Source organism: Ranitomeya variabilis, chromosome 7 (genome assembly GCF_051348905.1).
Source record: "Ranitomeya variabilis isolate aRanVar5 chromosome 7, aRanVar5.hap1, whole genome shotgun sequence".
Classification (NCBI taxonomy): Eukaryota; Metazoa; Chordata; class Amphibia; order Anura; family Dendrobatidae; genus Ranitomeya; species Ranitomeya variabilis.
The window spans coordinates 228,570,467-228,596,737 of record NC_135238.1 but is presented as its reverse complement, the minus strand read 5'-3'; the positions used below and the strand labels follow the sequence as shown (position 1 = coordinate 228,596,737).

Below are 26,271 nucleotides of genomic sequence, written 5' to 3'. Positions count from 1 at the left end.
AGTGCAAAACTGCACTGCTGATTTTCCTGCAGTTTCTTCTGCAGATTCCTCTGCGGGTTTTCAACAGCACTTTCCTATTGGTGCCTGTTGAAAACAGGAGCTGAATCCGCAGAAAGAAGTGACATGGTACTTCTTTTTTTCTGCAGGCAAATCCTCGCGGATTTGCCTGAGAAAAAAAGGATAGTGGGCACAGCGGTTTTTGTTTTCCATAGAGTAACATTGGACTGTACCCTGCATGGAAAAAGGACCTGAAAAAAAAAGGATGAAAAAAAGGATCGTGTGAACGTAGCCTTAGACTTTAGATGGATCTGGGTGGAAAAAAGATCTTCGATGAATAGAAGAAGATTAATTAAAGGGAAACTGTCAGCATGGAAGTAGTGGCACAGCTGTGTATATGGTTGTACCCCAATGAAAATGATCCTTTTTTGTAGCGATTTGATGTGCCAATTGAGAAATCTATTGCAAAATTCATAGGTATATCAGGCTGAAAGCGCACTTGAGGCGTGTCAGAAGGTTCCTTCTAAGAGCCTTGACACACCTCCATTGTGTCGGGTGTCCCGGGACCAGGGGCTCCTTCCCTGTCCCTAACGCTAGAGGCGCCCTAGCTCACCCTGTTACCCGGATTACTTCTGATGGTGAAGACGCCGGGGCCACGTACCTTGCCTTAGCTCCTTAATCCACCCTCAGTCTGTACCCTTCCTCCACCCAGGGAAGATGGGAGTATTAGTGTGCCATAATACACCAACGAGACTAACAAGGTAATAAAAACAGGGATAAAGGAAAATACCAATCATGCAAATGTACTCACACAAACAACAGAAGTTACACTGGGGAGAGGAGGATGGGGAGATTAGCACACGCCCAAAACCTAGCAACAGTCGCAGATAAATCCACCAAACGCCTTCTCAAACAATCGCAAACCACCAGCATAAGCTAACTCTGGCAATTAGGCTACGTTCACATTTGCGTTGTGCGCCGCAGCGTCGGCGCCGCAACGCACAACGCAAACAAAAACGCAGCAAAACGCATGCACAACGCTGCGTTTTGCGCCGCATGCGTCCTTTTTTTCATTGATTTTGGACGCAGCAAAAATGCAACTTGCTGCGTCCTCTGCGCCCGGACGCGGGCGCCACAGTGACGCATGCGGCGCAAAACGCAAGTGCGATGCATGTCCATGCGCCCCCATGTTAAATATAGGGGCGCATGACGCATGCGGTGACGCTGCGGCGCCCGACGCTGCGGCGCAGACCGCAAATGTGAACATAGACTAAGTGCTAGCCAGGACCCAGATTATATAGGAGATGGGAGTGGCTAACAGTGAACAGCTGAGAACCTTAATGCAGGAAAGCTTCCAAGAGCTCTCAACTGAGCAGATTAACCCCTGCCCTGCTAAAAGAAACCTGCACCAGTTAATATGTAGATGAAGTGCTTTTAATCAGTGCAGGAGTAGGAGAAATCAGAAGCTGCGGTCTTCTGCCTCCTCTCTGTCCCAGTAAACCCTTGACACATTGCACTTGCAGCCTGATTTGCATATAGCTTCTTTGCTAAATATCTCATCACTGGCACATCAGATCTCGGCAAAAAAGGTAGCATTTTTAATGGGGGACAAGAGCCTATACAACCATTCCACTACATGCTGACTGGTGACCTTTAAAAGGGTTTTTTAAATATTCAAAACTATTCTGATTATTTTGTTGGACTGGGCCTAAACAACCAGGGCGAAACAGTGGGTTCAGGATTGCCAGAAGAAGAAACAACAAAAGTTCAATTTGGAAGCTATTGTTGAAAGCTTTCAATATGGGGAAAACCTTTTTTCCAGGTATATTTTTGATTTGGATCCCCTCCCCCTTTAAATATTTTGTCAAAAATCATCTCCAAGATGATGTATTGAAAAATACATTTAGGATCACTTGTGTTCAAGATTCCCCCAAATCTTGTATGCATGCATGGATGCTGATTATATCTATGTAGGGACACGACGGGTGGAACCACAATTTTACACATGAGCAGCAGCCAAAAAATGCTGAGATCGTTCTTCATCCAACTGATTCCATTAAACCTGTCAATCACATCAGACACAATCCTAGAATTAGAAATGTACAATTTATTATATAAAACAAATAATAAAATCACCATTTACATGACTTCATGGACACATACTTTGCATTGTTGTGTTTCTGATAACTTTATACAATGTAACAAGATAATAAGCTTTATGTGACTGTGCCTTTTGGATGTCTATAGTCCATATGGTACTAGACATGGCTTTACGCAGCTTCTGCATGGATTTACCCTCAGCACTGCCTCTGCGCCTCTTCTCCAGCCTATCAGTCACTGTTTGGCATTGATTCTACCTGTTTAGGATAGAACCACAGCGGACGCACTCCCAATTATTCAATGAGTAATGTCCTTAAAGGGCCGGTTTTCCCGCACAGATGGTGGACATCTATTGATTCTGTGATGAGTGAGTGTACGAGAGTCTTTTTCACGCACACACTTCGTTCTTAGGGCAATTATTGCTGATTTTACATAATGAGCATTTTGGTGGAATTTACTATGGAATTGCTGTGCATGGGGGGGTATAGCTGCAGACTGTTCAGAGTGCCCATGCTCATTAGCGTCCACCACTAAAAGCATCTGCAGTGGGATCAGCGCAATGAAAGAAGATGCTCGGATGAGTGTGCATCACTTACCTGGGGAAGGTGCCATGATGCAGTATGGGAAGGACGACAAGCCGGTAGACGCAGTGGATCCCCTCTGGATCCTTGCACTTCAATACAGCCCGTCAGCCAATCAGAGGGCGGCAGCTGACTTTGGCTTCCCCGTTCGTGGGAGAGAAGGAGGGTAAAAGGAATAGTTTTTTTATGTTTTGGAAAACAGAAAGGACATTATACCAGGAAGGGGCCCAGGATGGGGGACATTATACCAGGAAGGGGCCCAGGATGGGGGTAACTATACAAGAAAGGGGCCCAGGATGGGGATCATTACATCAGAATGGGGGTCATTATACCAGGAAGAGGCCCAGGATGGGGGTCGCTATACAAGGAAGGGGCCCAGGATTGGGATCATTACACCAGAATGGGGGTCATTGTACCAGGAAGAGGCCCAGGATGGGGTTGTATACAAGGAAGGAGCCCAGGATGGGGATCATTACACCAGAATGGGGGTCTTTATACCAGGAAGAGGCCCAGGATGGGATTGTATACAAGGAAGGGGCCCAGGATGGGGATCATTACACCAGATTGGGGGTCATTATACCAGAAAGATGCCCAGGATGGGGGTCGCTATACAAGGAAGGGGCCCAGGATGGGGGTCATTGTTACAGGAAGGGACCAGAATGGGGGACATTATACCAGGACGGAGCCCAGGATGTAGGACATTATTATTGGAATGGGCTCAGGATGTGGGATATTATAACAGGAAGGGGCCCATGTTGAGAGACATTATTACAGGAAAATGGCCAGGATGGGGAACATTATTACAGAAAGGGGACAGGACGAGGGACATTATTACAGGAAGGGGACAGGATATGGCACATTTTTGCAGGAAGGTGCCATGATGGGGACACTATTACATGTATGTATCTATTTATCTATGTTCCAGATTTTGCATTTTTCCTGTCGGTGTCTTTCAGCTCCCGGCTGCGCGTTTCGCTCCATGGCTTTGTGACCCCATCCTGCTGTAATTTTATTACACCTTTTGTGATTTTATTAGCGCCGTCAGTTATGGGAATCCATCCCAAGAATATCAAGTAACATATTATGTTTTCATCTGCTCAAGACAAAAGGCAAGGAAGTAAAGAAAAAAAAAAGATACCAGAGCGCTGCGTGCATTAGACAGTCAGATGTCTCTCCTTGTCAGAGACCGCCATTGATTTTTAGCAGCGGTGGAGGGGTGGGGATGAAGTCATGGGAGTATTGCTGTGAAGATTATCACTATTTTGTAGTGCAGGCTCATATTTTCTGAAAGTCGGTAATAATACTGTGCTATCATTGGGATTTCTCTTGGTAACAGTTTGGATAGTTCTGGTTCCCATTGAGAAGATCCAGTTGGTGTCTGGTTTCTCACATACAACAACAGACAATATGTAAACCCTGTAGTCTAACCCTGGAATCGCACTCCACCACCATTATCCATCTTTGTAAAAGCTACTGAAAGAAAATGATGGAAATGTTAACACAGATCTGACTACACGGGGTGTTTGTAGTCTGTAACCATGGAGATGCACAGGTCTGCAGAGGAGCTGATAACACCATAGGGGTATGTTCATGTCTTTGCAGCATTTTTTTTTTTCACAAAAAAAACCAAGTGGTGGCAGGAAAAATATTGCATACAATTTGCACATTTTTTGATGCATTTTTACTTGCATCAAAAATAAAAAAATGTTGAAAGAATTGACTTGCTGCAGATTTGAAACAAAATAAAAATGCTTTGATTTCAGAAATCTCCTTCACTTTGCTGGTACTGTAAAGCACTGCCTATTTTCCACAACACTAATGATGAAAAAAAAAAACCTCGTGTGAACAAGCCCCAATGTGGACAGAAAGTGACAGGTTTTCTCTTAAAGGAGCAGACGCATTTACAAATTGAAGTTGACTTTGTGTAACCCTCAGAAGCATCATCTGCTATTGACTCAGCGACTCGGTGATGTATGAAGTCATTTGTGGACTGACTCATTGTGACCGGCGAGGAGCTGATCGGGGTGACATCATCCAGCTCAGCAATGTGATCCATCATTAGCCTTTATTGATCACATGCAGCGCTGCCCTCCGAGCGTCGCCCTCTACACCGCAGCCCGCCTGTGTCGCGGTGTGATCATTGATCTGTTATGTAGCGCTGATGTGCGGAGTATTGACAAGTCATCGACTAGAGGTGCTTAACCGGCACATCTGGATACAAACCTATATTTTTAGAACAGCTTAATATATCTCCATAAAGAAAACACTTAAAGAGTAGCAGTCATTTAATTTATTTTTTCCTCCCCATAAATCAATAGCACATATGAAAATAATAAACTTAGTAAAATATCTTATTATAGGAATCTGCTTCTTTCTCCTCCTGGACCGATCATTCTTAAAATTCTCATTTCACAGGTAAAATCTGTTTTCAGAGAAAATTCTCAAAATTATATCCATCTAAAGAAAAATAATAAATTCTCAATATTTGTTATTTTTTTTTTGTCATATTTGTGTTTCTGACGACATTTAAAGATATCGTACAATGTCATAAAATCTCTCAAATAAAAATCCCTTTTCCTTCTCACCAACAGTCTGGAATTTCGCTACACAGTCACATTTGTATAACTTGTGCATTTTTTGTTATTTCTTGGGTGAAAATTGGAGAATACTCTTCCACAATTTGGGATTGAAATATTGATGCGGGCAGAGTAGAATGAGAGAACGGTCAAAGGAAGACATAAACTTGTAATTAGCTTTCAAGTAAGTGTGCATTTTAGCAAGAGCAGGATTAACAGCAACACTGCTCAGTGCTGCTATATAATGTCCTGCATTCTGCTGCATCTGAAAAATATGCTACATAGAGACAGGAGAGCAGGAATCCTTCATGTGTAAGTGTACTGTGTATGGGAGATAGCATAGAAGCTTGTGTCATCCCAGAACCCATCGAGGGATTAGATTACAGCTGCCTGTTGACGTTCATGGAGACGGAAAAGGGAGAAGGAGGCAACAGTGTGAAAAGTGGAGAAATAAGGCTATTGCTTTGTACTAAGTGTTTTATTTGACCCCAGTGCTGGATTCATGTCTGAACTGCTTTGTACTGCTGTATAATGTACTCCAAGATGCTGCTTTCCAATTGAAGTTTTATTTCGCCCTAAAGCTGGATTCACATCTACACTGCTTAGTAATGCTGTATAACATCCTCCATGTTGCTGCTTTCAAGCTAATGTTTTATCTCAACCTAAGATTTGGAATCACAGCTATACTTCTTAATATTACTGTAGAAGGTCCTCTATGCTGTTTTTGCTTCTGAACATCTGCTACATAGAGACTGGGGAGCAGGAATCCCTTATGTCTATGTGTGCTGTGTATGGGAGACATCCTATCAGTTGTGTTATGCTAGTGTAACTACTCCCTCTGGATAATAGATAAAGTTAAGAACTGCAACTGACCCTGCCGGTTCCTGTACAGACTACGGATCGTGACCCCGAAGTTCCTAGTGGTTCCTGCGTGAGCAGACATAGCCCTGACCACAGACTTGAAGATGGCAACTTGGACCTATGCTGTGTGAAAGACCGTTGAGAGCTTCATGTTCCTCCTAAAGAACCAGAGGGCAGAGCAGAGTACAAATTACCTACAAAAGGGAAAGAGTTCTCAGAAAAGGAAAGATCTCAGAGTGAGTAAAATAAACCACGAAATATAAAATGAAGTATAAAGTACATACTGTTAGACTGTATACTGCCTACTAGTTTGTAAAAAGAAACAAGATAGGTGCAGAGCCAAGAACATAAACAGCAAAGAGATAAATCCTAGCTAGAATTTCACTGACTGGCTTTAAACTACGGCGGAATGTAGGAGGTATGACTCAAACAATGCAGTGTTTCAGAGAAAAGCATAGTTTAATAGCCATCTGGGACCGAGCCGGGCTCAAGTCTAGTCGGACAGGTGGATCCCCGGTGGCCTCTCCCCGCCTGCTGTCCTGGATTGACAGGTTCTTCCTATACACGCACATATGGCAAAGCGGAGATTATCACGATGTGCGGGTTGCATTCATGGAGGGGATGAGATCCGGAAAGTATAAGCAAGGTTTTTCATTCACACCAACACATTTCGGCGGTGGATTTGCCCCTTTATCAAGGTTAAAAACCAAATGCCACATAGGTGGAGACCTGTCAATCCAGAGCAATGGGCGGGGAGAAGGCAACGAGGACCTGCCTATCTGACTAGTCTCCTGTGCGGCTCAGTCCCCGGCGGCTATTCGCAGCACTTTAGAGTTAAACGTTATATTTTGCTGGAATACATCTTGATCTTCTGTTTCAGTCTTTTTCAAGCCTCATTCCTGTTAGGGAACACACAAAAAGACATAAATCTCCTTATCTCTCATCTCGGAGACAAAGGAAGTCACATCCTCCGGCCTGTCTACACAAAATGTGCCATTTAATAGGTATGAAGCTGTAAACCTGCATCCCGGAGATCACGGAGCCTCTGAGCCTATTAAAGAACCTGTCCTATTAAATGGAGACATCACGATGACCTTCTTCACACAGTCCATGAAATATACGGCAACATAAAAGTGATGCACGGCGCCCGCGGCCGCCTCTCTTCTGCACTCGCGATGGATATAACTTATTAAGAATACATAGTGCACCCGTATTATCTCCAGCCGGCCGCCGGCCACTGTGCACACAAATTACTTTTTAAATGCCGTTTTGCTGCTCACGGATAGACATGGCGGCCATTATACCAGTCTGGGAATTGCCATCATTTGTCTTATTTGATCTATGTCATAAAAGTGACAATGTCTCTGTGCTACAAATGGGTTTTCCCTTCTATTATGGCGACTTTCATCAGTTTTCATTGCTACACCATCAGAAAACGATCTATTGCTTAAGGCAGGTTTTTGTGTTACGTGTTTTCTTTTTTGGCAAATTTTTTTTCCATATCACGATCTTTACTAAAAAGTCAAATTAATAATTTAGCAATTTTCACACAGCGCTATCGGGTTATTTTAGACTCTAAGTTCCTCTCCTTTCAGGAACAGATTTCATTTGGATTTTTTTTTTTGGGGGGGGGGGAAAATGTTGTAGGGAAAATTTTGTAAGTTCTATTGATAATTGATATTCTGGTCTTCAAAAAAATTTGAGATTAAGATTTCATGTGTTCTCTGATCACTTTGTAACCTTCTGAGCTCTCAAAACAGAGACATAGCTGGGATTACTTTGGAGCCCCCTAACCTTTTATTTAAAGAGTTATTCTTCAAAAATGAAGTTATCCCATATCCATAGGATAAAGGATAACTTGCGGATTACTTTCGGACCAACCCCTGGGATGCCCGGTGGTCCCAAGAATGGGGCTCTGAAACCCAGAGAATGAGGTTCTTCAGACTCGCCATGAATGGAGCAGAGGTGTTCATGCTCGGCCTCTGCTGTATTCATTGTCTATGGGACTGCCGAGCACAGTACTTGGCTATATCCGTCAGTCCCATAAAAAATGAATAGAACAAAGGCCAAGCATGGACACTTCCACTCCATTCAGGTTGAGGCCACAGACCCACATACTTGGGGTTCCCAAACATTGTTCTCAGAATTCCTGGCATCCCCAGCAGTCGGATCCCTTGTTATCCCGTATCATAATGGATGTTGATAGCTTGATTTCTTGGGAATAACTCTGTAAAGGGAACCTGTCACCCCCAAATTCGAAGGTGAGCTAAGCCCACCGGCATCAGGGGCTTATCTCCAGCATTCTGTAATGCATTCTGTAATGCTGTAGATAAGCCCCCGATGTATCCTGAAAGATGAGAAAAAGAGGTTAGATTATACTCACCCAGGGGCGGTCCGATCCAGGGCCTCCTATCTTCTTATGATGACGTCCTCTTTTTGTCTTCACGCTCCGGCGCAGGCGTACTTTATCTCCCTGTTCAGGGCAGAGCAAAGCACTGCAGTGCACAGGCGCCTTCGATTTTGGGGGTGACAGGTTCCCTTTAAATGGAAAAGCACCTGTTTCAATAGAGCTTTTATTCTGCTTGGCGAGGTGCTACATGGATGACAAAACTCATTCAATAATTTTCATTTTTTGTATAGAAATGAAACCTTTTACTGGGACAGATCCCTTTAAAAGAGTCATGTATTCTGGTGAAATAGGGCCCCACTGTTTAGAATGGCATTGCTTAAAGCTTCTGGAGATGACTCATTTACTTCTATGGGAAAGTGTTATGGACACACTCTGTGACCTGTGCAGAGGTCATTGTACAGGAGGAGGAGGAAGAGGTGAGCTGTGACATAACCCAGGTTCCTCTATTCATAATGTTAACTACTGTATATAGAGGTGCTATCAGTCATTGTACAGGAGGAGGTGAGCTGTGACATCACCTATTGTGAATGGTGGATCCTGTGTTATCTGCTGTATATAGAGGTGTTATCAGTCATTGTACAGGAGGAGGAGGTGAGCTGTGACATCACCTATTGTGAATGGTGGATCCTGTGTTATCTGCTGTATATAGAGGTGTTATCAGTCATTGTACAGGAGGAGGAGGTGAGCTGTGACATCACCTATTGTGAATGGTGGATCCTGTGTTATCTACTGTATATAGAGATGTTATCAGTCATTGTACAGGAGGAGGAGGAGGTGAGCTGTGACATCACCTATTGTGAATGGTGGATCCTGTGTTATCTACTGTATATAGAGATGTTATCAGTCATTGTACAGGAGGAGGAGGAGGTGAGCTGTGACATCACCTATTGTGAATGGTGGATCCTGTGTTATCTACTGTATATAGAGGTGTTATCAGTCATTGTACAGGATGAGGAGGTGAGCTGTGATATCATCTATTTTGAATGGTGGATCCTGTGTTATTTACTGTATATAGAGGTGTTATCAGTCACTGTACAGGAGGGGGAGGAGGTGAGCTGTGACATCACCTATTGTGAATGGTGGAACCTGTGTTATCAGTCATTGTACAGGAGGAGGAGGAGGTGAGCTGTGACAACACAGGATCCACCATTCACAATAGGTGATATCACAGCTCACCTCCTCCTCATCCTGTACAATGACTGATAACACCTCTATATACAGTAGATAACACAGGATCCACCATTCACAATAGGTGATGTCACAGCTCACCTCCTCCTCCTCCTGTACAATGACTGATAACACCTCTATATACAGTAGATAACAGGATCCACCATTCACAATAGGTGATATCACAGCTCACCTCCTCCTCATCCTGTACAATGACTGATAACACCTCTATATACAGTAGATAACACAGGATCCACCATTCACAATAGGTGATGTCACAGCTCACCTCCTCCTCCTGTACAATGACTGATAACTCCTCTATATACAGTAGATAACACGATCCAACATTCACAATAGATGATGTCACAGCTCACCTCCTCCTCCTGTACAATGACTGATAACACCTCTATATACAGTAGATAACACAGGATCCACCATTCACAATAGGTGATATCAGTCATTGTGCAGGAGGAGGAGGTGAGCTGTGACATCACTCCATATGTACAATATATTTGTAATATACATAGATAGTGTGATGTCACAGGTTGCAGTGTTGCTATGTAGCATACATTTTGTGGCCCTCAATCAGAAACGGGATAAATGAAATGACAGATCTGTATAGGAAACTCAACAACTCAAATGTAACAGACCAAACCATCCGTCCCACATTCCTGCATTTTGGTGGCACTGGAACATCCATGTAATATTGATTACTGTCCTTTAACCCTCGCAGTCATGGGCAGTATTTATAGTGTTGATGCAGGTGTATAGTAAAGGCAGAGAAGGAGCAGAGAGGTCAAGAGATTTGTGCTGCTGGGTAAATGATATGTTCTGCTATGTTAACCTTGTGACATGAAACAGGTGAGAAGTCTGTGATGACCATTGGGGTCTGACAAACTGATGGCCACTATGAAACGAATCCTCGGGAATGCAGCAATGGCCGATGTGGAATTCCCAGTGGTCGGCAGTCACACATGGTCAGGGGCACAGAGGGCAGTGAGATGGAGCAGATTGGGCAGTGCTTTGAAAGACTTTGGATATTGTCCTGACTGCTCCAGGTGCCAACTGTGGTCAGTTTATATCGCCCCCTGTGCACTAGGGTAAGGTCTTCACCGACTGTGCGGGAACGTTCTAAGACAACCCCTATATTAAGGGCCAATTTCTGTAACATAAGGGTCATATACTTTATATCAAGAATAGGCGCACTCTCGGCCAGGATTCCCTGCTTTATGCTTATGGTATTGTATCCTGTCCTTGGCACGTGTTCCAATAGGCTGCAGCCTAAATACTGCCCATGCCGTATCTGAGAACATATGTGCCCCCTACACTGATCACATGGAACAATGATATTATCAATAAGTCAGTAAGGTGGATACACAGGGCCGCCATCAGGGCATTACTGCCTTGACTGGCGTATGGGCAGAGGGGCCACGCATCGGGCCCCGTCTCATCTGCTCACCGGGACCCTACCGGCAGGCTAAACCGGGCCCTTAGCGGCGCTGCGGCAACACTATTGACGTGCAAGTGCGGGCCCGCTCCCGCACGTCAATAGTTAACAGCCGCCAGCCAATTGGAGGCTGGCAGCTGACGTCAGCAGCAGCGCGCATGTTGCCGGCGTCTGATGTCAGTGTCAGTTGCTGGCTAGTGCGCGCTTCAGCTGATTGGAGGGAGCTTCGTCTTTGCCGCAGGAGCGCGACCAGGTAAGAAGAACTTTTTTTTTTATTATTGAGAGTGGCGATCCGGGGGGGCCCGGGGCAGAATGCTGGACACACTGGGGGCAGAATGCTGGACACACTGGGGGCAGAATGCTGGAGCACTGGGGGCAGAGATGCTGGAGCATTGGGGACAGAATGCTGGAGACACTGGGGGTAGAATGCTGGGGACACTGAGACAGAATGCTGGAGCACTGGGGGTAGAATGCTGGAGACACTGGGGGTAGAATGCTGGACACACTGGGGGAAGAATGCTGGAGCACTGGGGGCAGAATGCTGGAGACACTGGGGGTAGAATGCTGGGGACACTGAGACAGAATGCTGGAGCACTGGGGGCAGAATGCTGGAGACACTGGGGGTAGAATGCTGGACACACTGGGGGTAGAATGCTGGACACACTGGGGGCAGAATGCTGGAGCACTGAGGCAGGATTGGATCATGGGGCAGGATGGATACGATGGAGACAGATGGGTCAGGGTAGGAAGATCATATGGGCCAGGATGGATACTCATGAGGGCAGGATGGCGGAACATATGGCTGACGCCAGGAATGAGACACACGGGGGCCAGGATGGGGGCTAATTAAGGGATATTACTGCAGTCATGTATTTATTTTATTTTTTGAGGATACTGTTTTAAATGGGGGGGTCCTGTTACTGTGTAGAGTGACACTACGTCGCCTTTTTTCTTCATGTGGTGTAATGTAGAAGTTGGGAAAAATTAAGTAATGTGCTCTGCAAGCGGAGCTCGAGATAACTGTGTTATTTCCTGCAGAGACAAGTCCTGGCTGGAAGAAATGATGGTAGTCTGTGCTGGATGAAAGATGAAGGACTTCACCTAGAGATGTCACTGGTGAGTCAGTGTGTTATCTATACACTGTATATTATATACAGAGCTCCGGTGTATAATGTCACCAGTGATCACTGTATTACCTATACATTATATACAGAGCTCCTGTGTATAATACCACCGGTGATCACTGTATTACCTGTACACAGACACTGCATACTAAGTACAGCCCTTGTAGATTGTGAGCCCTCGCGGGCAGGGTCCTCACTCCTCCTGTACCAGTTATGACTTGTATTGTTCAAGATTATTGTACTTGTTTTTATTATGTATACCCCTCCTCACTTGTAAAGCGCCATGGAATAAATGGCGCTATAACAATAAATAATAATAATAATAATAATACAGATCTCCTGTGTATAATGGCACTTATGGTGATAGTATTGTTTTTTTTTTTAATTACTGATCAGTAATGTAGTATTCAGTCACTATGTGGTGGTAATATGTGGTCTGGACATGGTGTTGCAGTATTTGTCCCTTGTATGGGCTGTTTGGTCACTTTGTGGTGGTAATATGTGGTCTGGTCATGGTGCGGTGGTATTTGTTCCTTGTATGTGCTATTTGGTCACTTTGTGGTGGTAATATGTGGTCTGGTCATGGTGCGGTGGTATTTGTTCCTTGTATGTGCTATTTGGTCACTTTGTGGTGGTAATATGTGGTCTGGTCATGGTGCGGTGGTATTTGTTCCTTGTATGTGTTATTATTTGATCACTGTGGTGGTAATATGTGGTCTGGACATGGTGTAGCGGTATTTGTTCGTTGTATGTGATGTTACTGGTCATTTTAAAAATTGAAAAATAAAAATATACCTAAATTGTATTGCATATTTTAACAAATATTTAGTAGGTTACAGCAGAGTAGGGCCCGGCCAAAAGTGTTTACCGTGTTATGGTGGCGGCTTAAAAAAATCTTTTGGCCAAATCAAAAGCTGCCGGTTATATGTATGATCTGGTGATGGGAACTGTTAATGTGTGATAGGTGAGAAGTGGAGTTTTTTTTTTCTATCTATTATCTATCTATCTATCTATCATCTATCTATTATCTATCTATTATCTATTATCTATCTATATATCTATTATCTATTTATCTATCCCATATCTATCTATCTATCTATCTATCTATCTATCTATCTATCTATCGATTATCTATCTATCCCATATCTATCTATCTATCTATCTATCCCATATCTATCTATTATCTATCTATCTATCTATCTATCTATCTATCTATCTATCTATCTATCCCATATCTATCTATTATCTATCTATCTATCTATCTATCTATCTATCTATCTATCTATCATATATCTATTATCTATCTATCTATTATCTATTTATCTATCCCATATCTATCTATCTATATATTATCTATCTATCTATCTATCTATCTATCTATCTATCTATCCCATATCAATCAATCAATCAATCAATCTATTATCTATCCCATATCTATCTAACTATCTATCTATCTATCTATCTATCTATCTATCTATCTATCTATCTATCTATCTATGTAGCTTCAACTTATTGGCAGAACCAGATACACATTTTCATTGTTAAAGCAAGTAGAAAATATGGACTAGAGGAATGGGGACTGGGGGAATGTGGGGGAATCTGGGGTGGGGTCTATAGAAGTCCCGGTCATCTATCTTGTTATGATCATGTGCATATACTATTTGCATACTGTCAGTAAAATAGAAATATTCCATTAACTAATCAACAAGAGGAAGTAACAAAACGGAATCTGCTTCAGAATCAGTGCTATAGAAACAGTTTGTATTTGGGGTCACACCCGGATAACAGGGTAAGATAACACCTGTTTATGGCACAAGGCGTCCTGGATGTGCGGTGTTCTCCTCCTTCCCCCACTTGTCGGTACTTTTATCACGTGACGCGATGTTTATATCATTTTATTTTTAGCCTGCGTATATAATATGTATGCCGAGTGTAATTGTAAACTCCAGATGTGGAGTCTGCAAGCAATGTCTATCACTTTACTCATTGCATGGTGAAAGAAGATCTGCAACTTTGTAGCATGTTTTGTCTGCATGTTTCAGATCTCTGCTTGCTGTTAATTCTTCTTTTCATTCAGAGCCCCTGCTCACACCAGTGGGAGTTTGTTACAATGTATCAATGCAAGTACACCTGCAAAGAGTTGCAGAGCTCTGGGCTGCTTAGGGTAGCTGACATTTCAGCCAAGGCTGATACAATGTGACAAACTCTCAGCTGGGTTATCCAAACTGCTTTAGTTTTGGAGTATGAGGGTATGTGCACACGTTGCAGATTTCCTGCAGATCTGCAGCTTTTTTTTCCACGCAGAAACGCTGCAGATCTGCACAATGTAAATCAATGGCAAAAAAAACTGCTGTGCTAACGGTGCAGAAAAATCTGCACGGAAACGCAGCAGATTCAAAAAAGGACCATGTCACGTCTTTGTGCAGATCTGCTGCGTTTCTGCACCCATTCCATAATAGAAATCTCTAGGGGTAAAAAAAAAGGAAGAAATCTGCACAAAAATCTACAACATGTGCACATACCAAAAAAGGCACAGATTCTGACCTGCGTTTTCTGCCAAGAAATGCAGAATCTGCACAGAAAATTCCTCAGTCAAATCTGCAATGTGTGCACAAAGCCTTAAACCGTTCATTCTCGCATTTATAGGAACACTCCTTTAAATTCTGCACCCAAACTCTGGCAGATGAAGACTATAGGGTGCAGATTATGGTGCTGCAGATGAAGGGATAGCACCCAGTCATCATCGGGTTGCAAGTGCCCTTTGACTGGCACCATGGCATACAATAACTGTCTCTCCGGGCCTTCTTCTCGTTCCTTAGATCAAAAGGCATTTTAATGAAATCTAAAGAAAACATTATTCTCTTGACTGGGAGACAGGAAGCATCAGACGTTAGAGGCACGAGGAACAATGGAGGGACACGCAGAAATTGTACTTTTCTGTAATGTATACATAATATAGGGATGTCAATTTCCTGCACTGAGAGTCAATGTATCTGTGGGAGATCACTATTCCCACCCATGAAGGAATGTAGAGTATGTGGACTGATTTTACCCAATATCATCTTCTTAATAACATAATTATACCAATTAATTACACACAACACTTTCTGAGATATTCCCATGTGGGGACCATACATACATAGATACACTTGTGGCTAAAAGTTTTGACACTGACATAAATTTTAGTTTTCACAAAATTTGCTGCTTCTGTGTTTTTAGACCTATTTAGGGCACATTCAGACGTCAGTTTTCCGGATAGCGCTCATACCTATGATAGTTTATGGTATAGTTCAGGTGTATTTTTTTTTTCTCCCTGAACTGAGTGGTCTTCACAAAAGCACAGGATCGGTGACGGATCAATGCAAATCTGTGGGTCCATGAAAAAAAAAATCGGACACCACTTGAATATCATCCGTGTGCCGTCTGTTTTTTTCCCAGACTATTTGATAGGTGAAATTTGAAAAACCTTCATCAGTTTTTTTTTTTTTTTTCATCCAACAAAAACTAATTAAATTCTTACCAAAGTATGATGGTAAAAATCAACACAAGGAGCAAACTCTAATGGAACTCTGATCAAAAACATTAATTGTTTTTGCATACCAGAAAAATCACCCAAAAAGTATGAAGGAGCCATTAGTCAGATGTTTCTATTGTTACTGAAGTGCAATTATAAATATTTCAGACGTTTTTATACTTTTATTGACACATACATCAAGTTGTTGTAAAGACTCAATAGTTACAGTGTTGACCTTTGTGCACACGTTGTTTTTTTTCTAAACAGTTTTGTCACAAAAGCTGAAGGATTTCCTAGTATCAGTAAAGTGAATGAGATTCTTGAAGTCTCATGCACACGTTGCTTCTTTTTCTCCTTACAGATTTGCAGCAGATTTAAGTCTGCAGCATGGCAATTCTTTCAGAGTTTTTGCTACAGATTTCACCCATACTAGTGAGAGGGGAAAAATCTGCCTCAAAAACACAAGTAAAAAACATGACAAAAATGAGTATATTTTAAGCAGGGCTTTTCCTGCCAAGTGATGCAGAAACGATGCAGACATTTCTGCTGCAGATACTTAACGTGTGCACATACTCTTATTTCTCCAGACTTCAGCCCTTCGCCCCGGCAGCTGGATATCGGCTTCTGGGCAGATCCCGGCTGATGGCCGCCCGTTCTTGTCTCATCAGGAGTTATTCAATTTCTATGTTTGTCTTTGTTGCTTTATGAGGATTGACCACAGGTTCTCAATGGGATTGAAATCTGGGGAGTTTTATTAGTTATCACTTTTTCCTTGTGTCATTGTCTCCATCATGCTGGAAATAATAAGCATCTTCCCCACATTGCTCCTGGATCGTTCGCAGAAGTTGCTCTTGGAGGAGGTTTAGATCCCATTCTTTAACTGCAGCTATGGAAATCACATACATCGTGCAATCATGAGAAGACCAATACATCAAGAAACAGAGCAAAATCCTCACAATGTACTCGTTGCACTGTCAGGATTCAGCAATCTGAGGCCCAGAAAATATGAATTAAAATCTGCATACATTATTAAATAGATTTCTTAGACCTGATGATACCGGTGTACTTACTTTGAAAATCTATGTCAGAATGGCTGTAAAATGCTAATATTAAGAGTTAAATATTAAGAGCTTAATATCTGTCAGGAAAACTTTCAAAAATGATAATACAGTTATAATTTGGATTTTCAAAGTAAATCCTCCAGACTCATCAGGTCTATTAAACAATATATGCGGTTTGTATTGTAATATAGAGACAGACTCGCTTTCATACTGGGAAGTTCCCATTTAGGTCCCTTATCTCCGAGCTGACCTGACATTACACTTTCCCTTTGGTAACACTGGTGGTCACTGAGGGTTCCTTTGTCCTGCAGTGGGACCCCTGATGACCATCTTATCATTCAGGGACCCTTAAATGGACCTATCCTTTAACTACTTCTAGACCGGCCTTAGACTAAAAACGTTCGGGCGATCCACTTTTCACTCTGCCGTGACGTTCTAAATAGCAATTGTGCAGCTGCCGAAGCAAGGAGCCCACAAGGAGCCCAATGTCAGACACAGCCAGACTCCCCTTAGAGACAGCAGAGGTGGTATATTACTGCCACTGCCTTCTCTATTACTGTATACACTGCGCTAAAGAAGTGCCGTGCTTATGGAATAGGAAGCGCTGACAGCACTTCCTCCTTTGGACCCAGTGATCAAGTGATCGCTCGGTATAAGCAGAGCGCTAGGTCCTAGGAGACACTGTCGGCTCTGCTTGCAATATATCAGCACCACTTACAGGGTAAATGAGGTTAAAAAAAAATGTGAATGTTGAAATGCTCTCCTAAAGCCTTTTATGACCTTACAGGGGTCAAAATGTGCGAAATAAGTGAAAAATAAATACATAAATAAAAAGCAGGAAAAAAAAGCCGAGACCAATCCAAATCACTGCAAAACAAAAACAAAAACCCGTGGCTGATATCTAAAGAATAATTGTTATTTAAAGGGGAACAAAATGTTATATGTATTTCAGTGGTCCTTTGTGGTCATAATAAAGTGAAAATCAGACATGTATCTGTTTTATTTTCCCACCGATATCGCCCAATTTCAGAAAAAAATTAAAATAGTGAGTATGACAATAACATAAAAATTAAGCCTCATGTATAACAAGTAAAAAAAAAAAAACACGGAAATATACCCGATCAGGATCGCAGGAAAAATGGCATGGTGTTGGTGTTGAACTGGTTATATTGGAGGATTAAGGTCATGTTCACACTTTACTTTTTTGATGCTTTTTTTTCTGCAGGCAAAACCTGTTCTCTTGGCAGTAAAAGAGTAAATAGCAGAGGACATATAGAAACAGAAGGCGAATCGATGACGTTGCTTGTAGAATATTGTCATTTCTGCTGCGGAATCCATTGACATCATCATTAATAATCCAGGATACATAGTAACAAGTGTCAGCAAGACTCTGGAGATGTATGTATCAGAAAATACCACCTGATGTTTGCACACAATGTAGCATGCAAATACTGCGGCACGTGGGATTTCTTTGCCATATTGAGATGTCATTATAATGAAATATGAATTTCATTTTACATTCACTGACATTTCCTAGAGTTTTCCATCATCCTTGATATCCAAATACACATTAATAACTAAATATACAGACTGAGATGCAAAAATCCTGACATTTCCAGCTTCATAAATAAATTACACCTACACGGAGACAAAACAATTTTTGTTTGACCAAATCAATATAGATCAATATAGGAAAACGACGGATGACATCACTGAGGCTCAGGGTGAGGTCACATTTTGGTAGTGTTATCTTAAATTAAAAGGTCATCTTGGTGGACATACAGGTGCATCTCACAAAATTAGAATATCATCAAAAAGTTAATTTATTTCAGTTCTTCAATACAAAAAGTGAAACTCCTATATTATATAGAGTCACTACAAACAGAGTGATCTATTTCACGTGTTTATTTCTGTTAATGTTGATGATTATGGCTTACAGCCAATGAAAACCCAAAAGTCATTATCTCAGTAAATTAGAATACTTTATAACACCAGGTTGAAAAAATGATTTTAAAATCCAAAATGTTGGCCTACTGAAATGTATGTTCAGTAAATGCCCTCAATACTTGGTCAGGGCTCCTTTTGCATCAATTACTGCATCAATGCGGCGTGGCATGGAGGTGATCAGCCTGTGGCACTGCTGAGGGGTTATGGAAGCCCAGGTGGCATCTGCATTGTTGGGTCTGGTGTCTCATCTTCCTCTTGACAATACACATAGATTCTCTATGGGGTTAAGGTCAGGCGAGTTTGCTGCCAATCAAGCCCAGTGATACTGTTGTTTGTAAACCAGGTATTGGTACTTTTGGCAGTGTGGGCAGGTGCCAAGTCCTGCTGGATAATGAACAGCACGGGTGGTGGTGAGGTGGCAGAATGGTTATTGCAGACTTTAAGCTTTCCTGAAGAGATGGGTTTTCAGGTTCCGTCTGAAGGATCCGAGGGTGGTGGATAATCAGACCTGTTGAGGCATGGAATTCCAGAGGATGGGGGATATTCGGGAGAAATCTTGGAGGCGGCTGTGTGAGGAACGAATAAGTGTGGAGGAGAGTAGGAGGTCTTGGGAGGATCGAAGATTACGTGAGGGGAGATAGTGGGAGATTAGTTCAGAGATATAGGGAGGGGACAGGTTGTGGATGGCTTTGTAGATCAGGGTTAGTAGTTTGAACTGGATTCGTTGGGGAATTGGGAGCCAGTGGAGGGATTTGCAGAGGGGAGAAGCAGGGGAGTAGCGAGGAGAGAGGTGGATTAGCCGAGCAGCAGAGTTGAGGACAGACTGGAGTGGTGCAAGAGAGTTAGCGGGGAGTCCACAGAGGAGGGTGTTGCAGTAATCAAGGCGGGAGATGATGAGGGCATGCACAAGAGTTTTAGTAGATTGTGGGCTGAGGAAGGGACGGATTTTGGCGATATTTTTGAGTTGGAGGCGACAGGAGGTGGCAAGAGTTTGGACGTGCAATTTGAAGGACAGGGCAGAATCGAGAGTTACCCCGAGGCAGCGGATTTCAGGTGCGGGAGAGAGCGTGATGCCGTTTACCATAATAGATAGATCAGGTAGGGAGGATACGCGAGATGGAGGAAAGATGATGAGTTTGGTTTTGTCTACATTCAGCTTTAGGAAGCGAGAGGTGAAGAAAGAGGTTATGGCTGACAGACACTTCGGGATTCTGGACAGAAGAGAGGCGACATCTGAGCCAGAGAGGTAGATCTGAGTGTCATCCGCATATAGGTGGTACTGGAAGCCGTGGGACTATATGAGTTGTCCTAGGTCAAGGGTATAGATGGAAAAAAGTAGAGGCCCCAGGACAGAGCCTTGAGGGACACCAACAGAGAGAGGGCGGGGTGATGAGGTGGTGTGTGAGTGGGAAACGCTAAAGGTCGGAAAGGTATGAGGCAATCCAGGACAGGGCAAGGTTTTTGATGCCGAGGGAAGAAATAATCTGTAGCAGTAGGCAGTGATCGACTGTGTCGAAAGCAGAGGACAGATCGAGAAGGAAGAAGACGGAGAACTGTCTGTTGGCTTTGGCTGTAAATCATTAGTAATTTTGGTCAGAGCAGTTTCGGTGGAGTGGTGGAGGTGGAAGCCAGATTGGAGGTTGTCAAGGAGAGAGTTAGATGAGAGGTGGGAGGAAAGCTGAGCATGGACGTGCTGCTCAAGGAGTTTTGAAGCAAACGGGAGCAGTGATATAGGGCGATAGCTGGGTATAGCGGTTGGATCAAGATTAGCCTTTTTGAGGATGGGTGTGATGGTGGCATGTTTGAAGGCAGAGGGGAAAGTACCAGAAGATAGCGATAGGTTGAAGAGATGGGTTAGGGCTGGAATAAGCGTGTTAGTGAGGTTGGGGAGCAGGTGGGAAGGGATGGGGTCTAGCGCACAGGTGGTGAGGTGTGATTTGGAAAGGAGGTGAGTAAGTTCTCCTTCAGTCAAGTTGGAGAGGGAAGTTATTGGGGAAGGGCAGAGGTCTGGTATATGGAGTGGTTGGGGTGGTGGAACAGAAAAGGTTTGCCTTGTTTGGTCGATCTTGTCGATCTTGTTTTTGAAGTAGGTGGCAAAGTCCTCAGAAGAGATTAGGGGAGTTGGAGGTGGCAGTGGAGGGCGGAGGAGGGAGGTAAATGTGCTGAACAGTTGTTTTGGGTTGTAGGATAGTGAAGATACAAGGTTAGTGAAATAGGTCTGTTTAGTGGAGGTGAGGGCTAGTTTGAAGACATTCTAATTTTGTGAGATGCACCTGTAGTGGAGAGAGGGCCACGTACCTGGAAGAAGTAAGACGTGGCCTCCTCCTGGTGGTGGCTCATGGTGCCAATGTGCTGCTGTTCCTCTGACCCAACTTCTTTAACATACATACGACTTTTGGCTTTATTTCAGAGGCCTTTTCTTGTATTTGCTAGTATGAAGACAACTGCAAAAACCAAGCCCAGTATCCAAGAAAAAGAAGGATGTGACAACTTTATTTGGATTGCCATCTTTCATGGGCATCACAGCAACCACTTTGACAGCTTGTATGACACATTGCACGGCTGCATTCATCCAAAAACAGCACCGCACCTATCTGCAGGTTGTGTGATTGCAACTCATTACTAGTAAAGTGAATAGGGTTTAACCACGTGATTCTAATATTGGACACCCTCTTTAACACCACAATGTATATGAAAACAGTGCGTGGTGCAAAAAAAAAACATCCAAAAAAAGCAGGTATCAGGTTTTGATGCTTTTTTGGTGCCAAAACCTGATGAAGTTGAATCAGATTACTTTTTCACGCACTAAATTTTATCAACATGCACAAGAGGCAAATGTACCCTGATGAAAACACAGCAAAAACGCTGCAAAACTTAGCAAGACCTGCTTTTTGTAAGCAGCTTAAACTTTGCATAAAAAAAGCCACAGCAAAAACGCAACGTCTGAACATAGCCTTAGGTTCACAGTGCCCATAGTTTTATATACTTTGATGAAAATACCAGACGGCTCTCAGAGAGAGTAGCAAATTTGTGATACGTCCATATGAGTCACTGAGGCCCTAAACTGTTGTCCCTGTAGGAAAAATGAGAAATTGAATCCAACAGCAGATTCCCTCCATATATAAAGAGTCCGCAATGCTATGGTGGCAGAGGCAGAACTGCAAAGGCCAAACGGTGCTTTTCCAATTCTGGAAGCCGTGTGTGGGTAGGTGCCATGTCACTTCCAGTGCCCAGGAATAACATTGGCTGGTGCAATGCTACAAGCCAGTGATTACATAGGATATCATGATTGATAGAGAAGAGTCCGGCACACGCACTGGTGTTATCGGTGCTCCTGCGTTTATGTGACTCATCGCGTGTGTCACTTGTTTTACCATCATCCATGTCATAAACTTCCCACATGTTGTGTTCAATCCTTGAGGTCTCGGAAACCCGGATAGGAAGCAGCCTACAGAGTATACGGAACAGGAGTCAGACCGAATATAGAGACCCCTCTGCCATCCAGGATGTCCCTTTGTAGCAGATCAGAGACGGGATGAGTACAGACACATTATTAGCTCGTCTTTACAAGTGGAGGCAGGAAACTACACGTGAATATTGAAATAACCTCACAATATAGAAATAGACCATCATTCCCGACAAATGGTTTTAGTTCGGTTAAGTGTCTGGTATTTGGATTTGGAGGGAGGAATAAACAGGTCTATCTACTGTATCTCTATTTTCTTCATAAGTACAAAAAAACTTAAATTATTGCCTAAGTAAATGGTTAGAATAAGGATAAATAGCAACTAGCACACATGGAAGTCTGTGACCAATGTGACCACTTCCAGATGTCAAGATCACCAAGAGGTGCCATAGATTCAGGTCTTCTGAAGTTTAAAGAGCCCCATACACATTAGATTAAATTTGGCCAAACTTGGGGACTATCTTATGTACATTGCAGCCCCCAGGGGCTTAGGATCGGGATGTTATGTTCTCAGGGCAGAATATCCTCCCCAGTAGAATCTGGCAGCAGCTTTCTCCCCTATGTCTGTTAAAGGCACACGACCTTTTGACTGAGAGTTTATGCGTATGTGGGGTGGCATCTCAAGGGTCTTCAACTCTGTGACCATTATCTTCTGCTATTTCCAAAATGGAGGGAACATTGGCAATTAGCAAAGAGATAGGAGTTATACCAAGAAACCCACTTGTGATCATTTGATTTTTTTTTTAACAAAGTCCTCTCTCCTTCTTTACGTATATCTCATCTCACCAACACTGACAATTGTATTACTCATCGTTGCATCCTCTAGATTAGTGTTTCCCAAACTCCAGTCCTCACGACCTCAAACAGATCACGTTCTCAGGATTTCCTTCGTATTGCACAAGTGGTGGAATTACTATCAGGGTATCAGAAGTTGCCACAAGTTCTCCCACCTGTGCAATACTAAGGAAATCCTAAATCATGATGTGTGTGGGGGACGCGAGGACTGGAGTTGGGAAAAAAACGTTCATCATTCTTTTCCATCTTCACCTTATAAATTCATAACGCTCACTCTTGATCAGTCATTTCATTCATCCCTAGCTTGGGCTATCAGTGGAATTACCCTGATGGTCGTTTGTAGAAGATACTTGGTATTCTCAGCCACCTTCCACATGTCCATTTGGTTCTGAGTGATTGCTACTTTCGCCTTCAGTCCCTTATATTGACCATAGATAATTGACATATAGAGTGGTTTCCAAACTCCCAAGTGAATAACTAACTTGAAGGAATGACTCCATCTGCAACAATGGCTGTTCCAACAGCACTACTTTCCCAAGATAATTTATGGCAATCCCCCCACACGCTTATTGTCGGAGCGGCACCATTATCGCCTATTAATTGTGTTCCAAACATTTTATGGTTTCTTAACTGCACACAATTTGAAAGGGCCTAAATCCTCTTTTGCTGATGGACGTCAGAGTGGAGCCTACAAAAACTTTTCTTTGTGATCCGCCCCATAGACTTTGTGATCCCACCAATAAAAGGTTTTCTTTGCTGGACAAAAGGATTTTTGAGGGCACCAGTTTACCTAGTGGGTGATTTAACACATCACTGACAGTCTAAACATCCTGCTGTTACGGAGAAGAGAGTCAAGTCTTCCTACACAGTGTCAGGATGGCGGGCGCACAGCTCAGCAGGTGGGACGCTCATTGAGTAGTCAAGAACCAATTTTTCTGTGTAGATGGAATAAACACAAATTAGCTAAAGTTCATCAAGGACAGGTTAACAATGCAAACTCTTTACAACTTTATAGAACCACAACGATCATTAACATCACATCACGAAGACCGATAATGATGTTTGTTTGCTTTTCCTAGCTTCTTGGCTACATTTCTGACCTTGTCTTCTGACCATGTTCTGACTTTTAGCTATGTCTTAGGATGCCTTCACATTGCATTCAGGTACCTATTCAGTGGCCCCGTCGAGGCTTACGTGTGTTATGTTTGTTGGAAATTCGACACTCGATACTTTTGCTTTTAGGGGAGATAAGCCACTGCCAGAGGTGTTTGGCAGTGGCTTTCTCCTCTCTCCCTATTGAAAACCCATGGACGTATGGAAAAGTTGGGAGAGATAGAGGAAAAGGTGGGAGCGATAGAGGTATTTTCGTTTGGCCAACAGCTACCTCATGTGCACGCCCAGTGTAAGACTCTACTTATACTTTGGTATATGAGCACATCTGATTCACTATATGCCACTATATACCTTATGCAGTGGTGTATATTAGAGGCTTTTATTGCAGGTACATACAGTGCCTTACAAAAGTATTCGGCTCCCTGGAACTTTTCAACCTTTTCCCACATATCATGCTTCAAACATAAAAATGTACAAAAATGTAAATTTTTGATGAAGAATCAACAACAAGTGGAACACAATTGTGAAGTTGAATGAAATTTATTGGTTATTTTACATTTTTGTGGAAATTCAGAAACTGAAAAGTGGGGCGTGCAATATTATTCGGCCCCTTTACCTTAATACTTTGTTGTGCCACCTTCTGCTGTGATTACAAGTCTCTCTTGGGGTATGTCTCTATCAGTTTTGTACATCGAGAGACTGAAATTCTTGCCCATTCTTCCTTGGCAAACAGCTCGAGCTCAGTGAGGTTTGATGGAGATCGTTTGTGAACAGCAGTTTTCAGCTCTTTCCACAGATTCTCGATTGGATTGAGGTCTGGACTCTGACTTGGCCATTCTAACACCTGGATACGTTTATTTGTGAACCATTCCATTGTAGATTTTGCTTTATGTTTGGGATCATTGTCTTGTTGGAAGACAAATCTTCGTCCCAGTCTCAGCTCTTTTGCAAACTCCAACAGGTTTTCTTCAAGAATGGTCCTGTATTTGGCTCCATCCATCTTCCCATCAATTTTAACCATCTTCCCTGTCCCTGCTGAAGAAAAGCAGGCCCAAACCATGATGCTGCCACCACCATGTTTGACAGTAGGGATGGTGTGTTCAGGGTGATGAGCTGTGTTGCCTTTACGCCAAACATATCGTTGGCATTGTTGCCAAAAAGTTTGATTTTGGTTTCATCTGACCAGAGCACCTTCTTCCACATGTTTGGTGTCTCCCAGGTGGCTTGTTGCAAACTTTAAACGACACTTTTTATGGATATCTTTGAGAAATGACTTTCTTCTTGCCACTCTTCCATAAAGGCCAGATTTGTGCAGTGTACGACTGATTGTTGTCCTATGGACAGACTGTCCCTCCTCAGCTGTAGATCTCGGCAGTTCATCCAGAGTGATCATGGGCCTCTTGGCTGCATCTCTGATCAGTCTTCTCCTAGTTTGAGATGAAAGTTTAGAGGGACGGCCGGGTCTTGGTAGATTTGCAGTGGTATGATACTCCTTCCATTTCAATATGATCGCTTGCACTGTGCTCCTTGGGATGTTTAAAGTTTTGGAAATCATTTTGTATCCAAATCCGGCTTTAAACCATTCTATAGTGCATACATTTAACTGAAATGTGCTAATATACGCTAATACTGTCCCACAATGCACATAAAATACCATCACATGGTGCTCATATAATACTGCCCCACAATGCGTAAACTATACTCCCATATGGGACACAAACAACACCTTTGAAAAAAGCAAAACAAGTACGGTAATATTATGCACTCTACAAATAATACCTATATAAAGTGCATAAATAAATGGCAAAACATTGCACAGATACTACTATAATACAATGCACAAATCCAACCTCTTTACAGTGCATTAACAAAAATGTCAGAATGGTGCACAATATTGCCCACCAGTGCAGGATTCCATTTAAACCATTTTGCTGTGCCTAATAAAACTGTTATATGGTGTACATATGCACTAATACTGCACCACAATACAATCATATGGTGCTCAAATAGTACTTCCTCACAATGTGCAAACAATACAACTGTATGGTGCTCAAATAATACTGCCCCGCAATGCACAAACAATACTGCATTACGGAACACAAACACAATGCA

At 42.8% G+C, this 26,271-nt stretch overlaps 1 long non-coding RNA gene across 1 annotated transcript; it reads left to right on the top strand.

Annotated features, from left to right (window-relative positions):
• The first annotated feature begins 12,207 nt into the window (after positions 1-12,207).
• Positions 12,208-22,296, top strand: LOC143786025 (uncharacterized). Its single transcript, XR_013218208.1, has 3 exons — positions 12,208-12,255; positions 18,064-18,236; positions 22,207-22,296. It is a non-coding gene; the product is annotated as an uncharacterized LOC143786025 (long non-coding RNA).
• Positions 22,297-26,271: the final 3,975 nt, after the last annotated feature.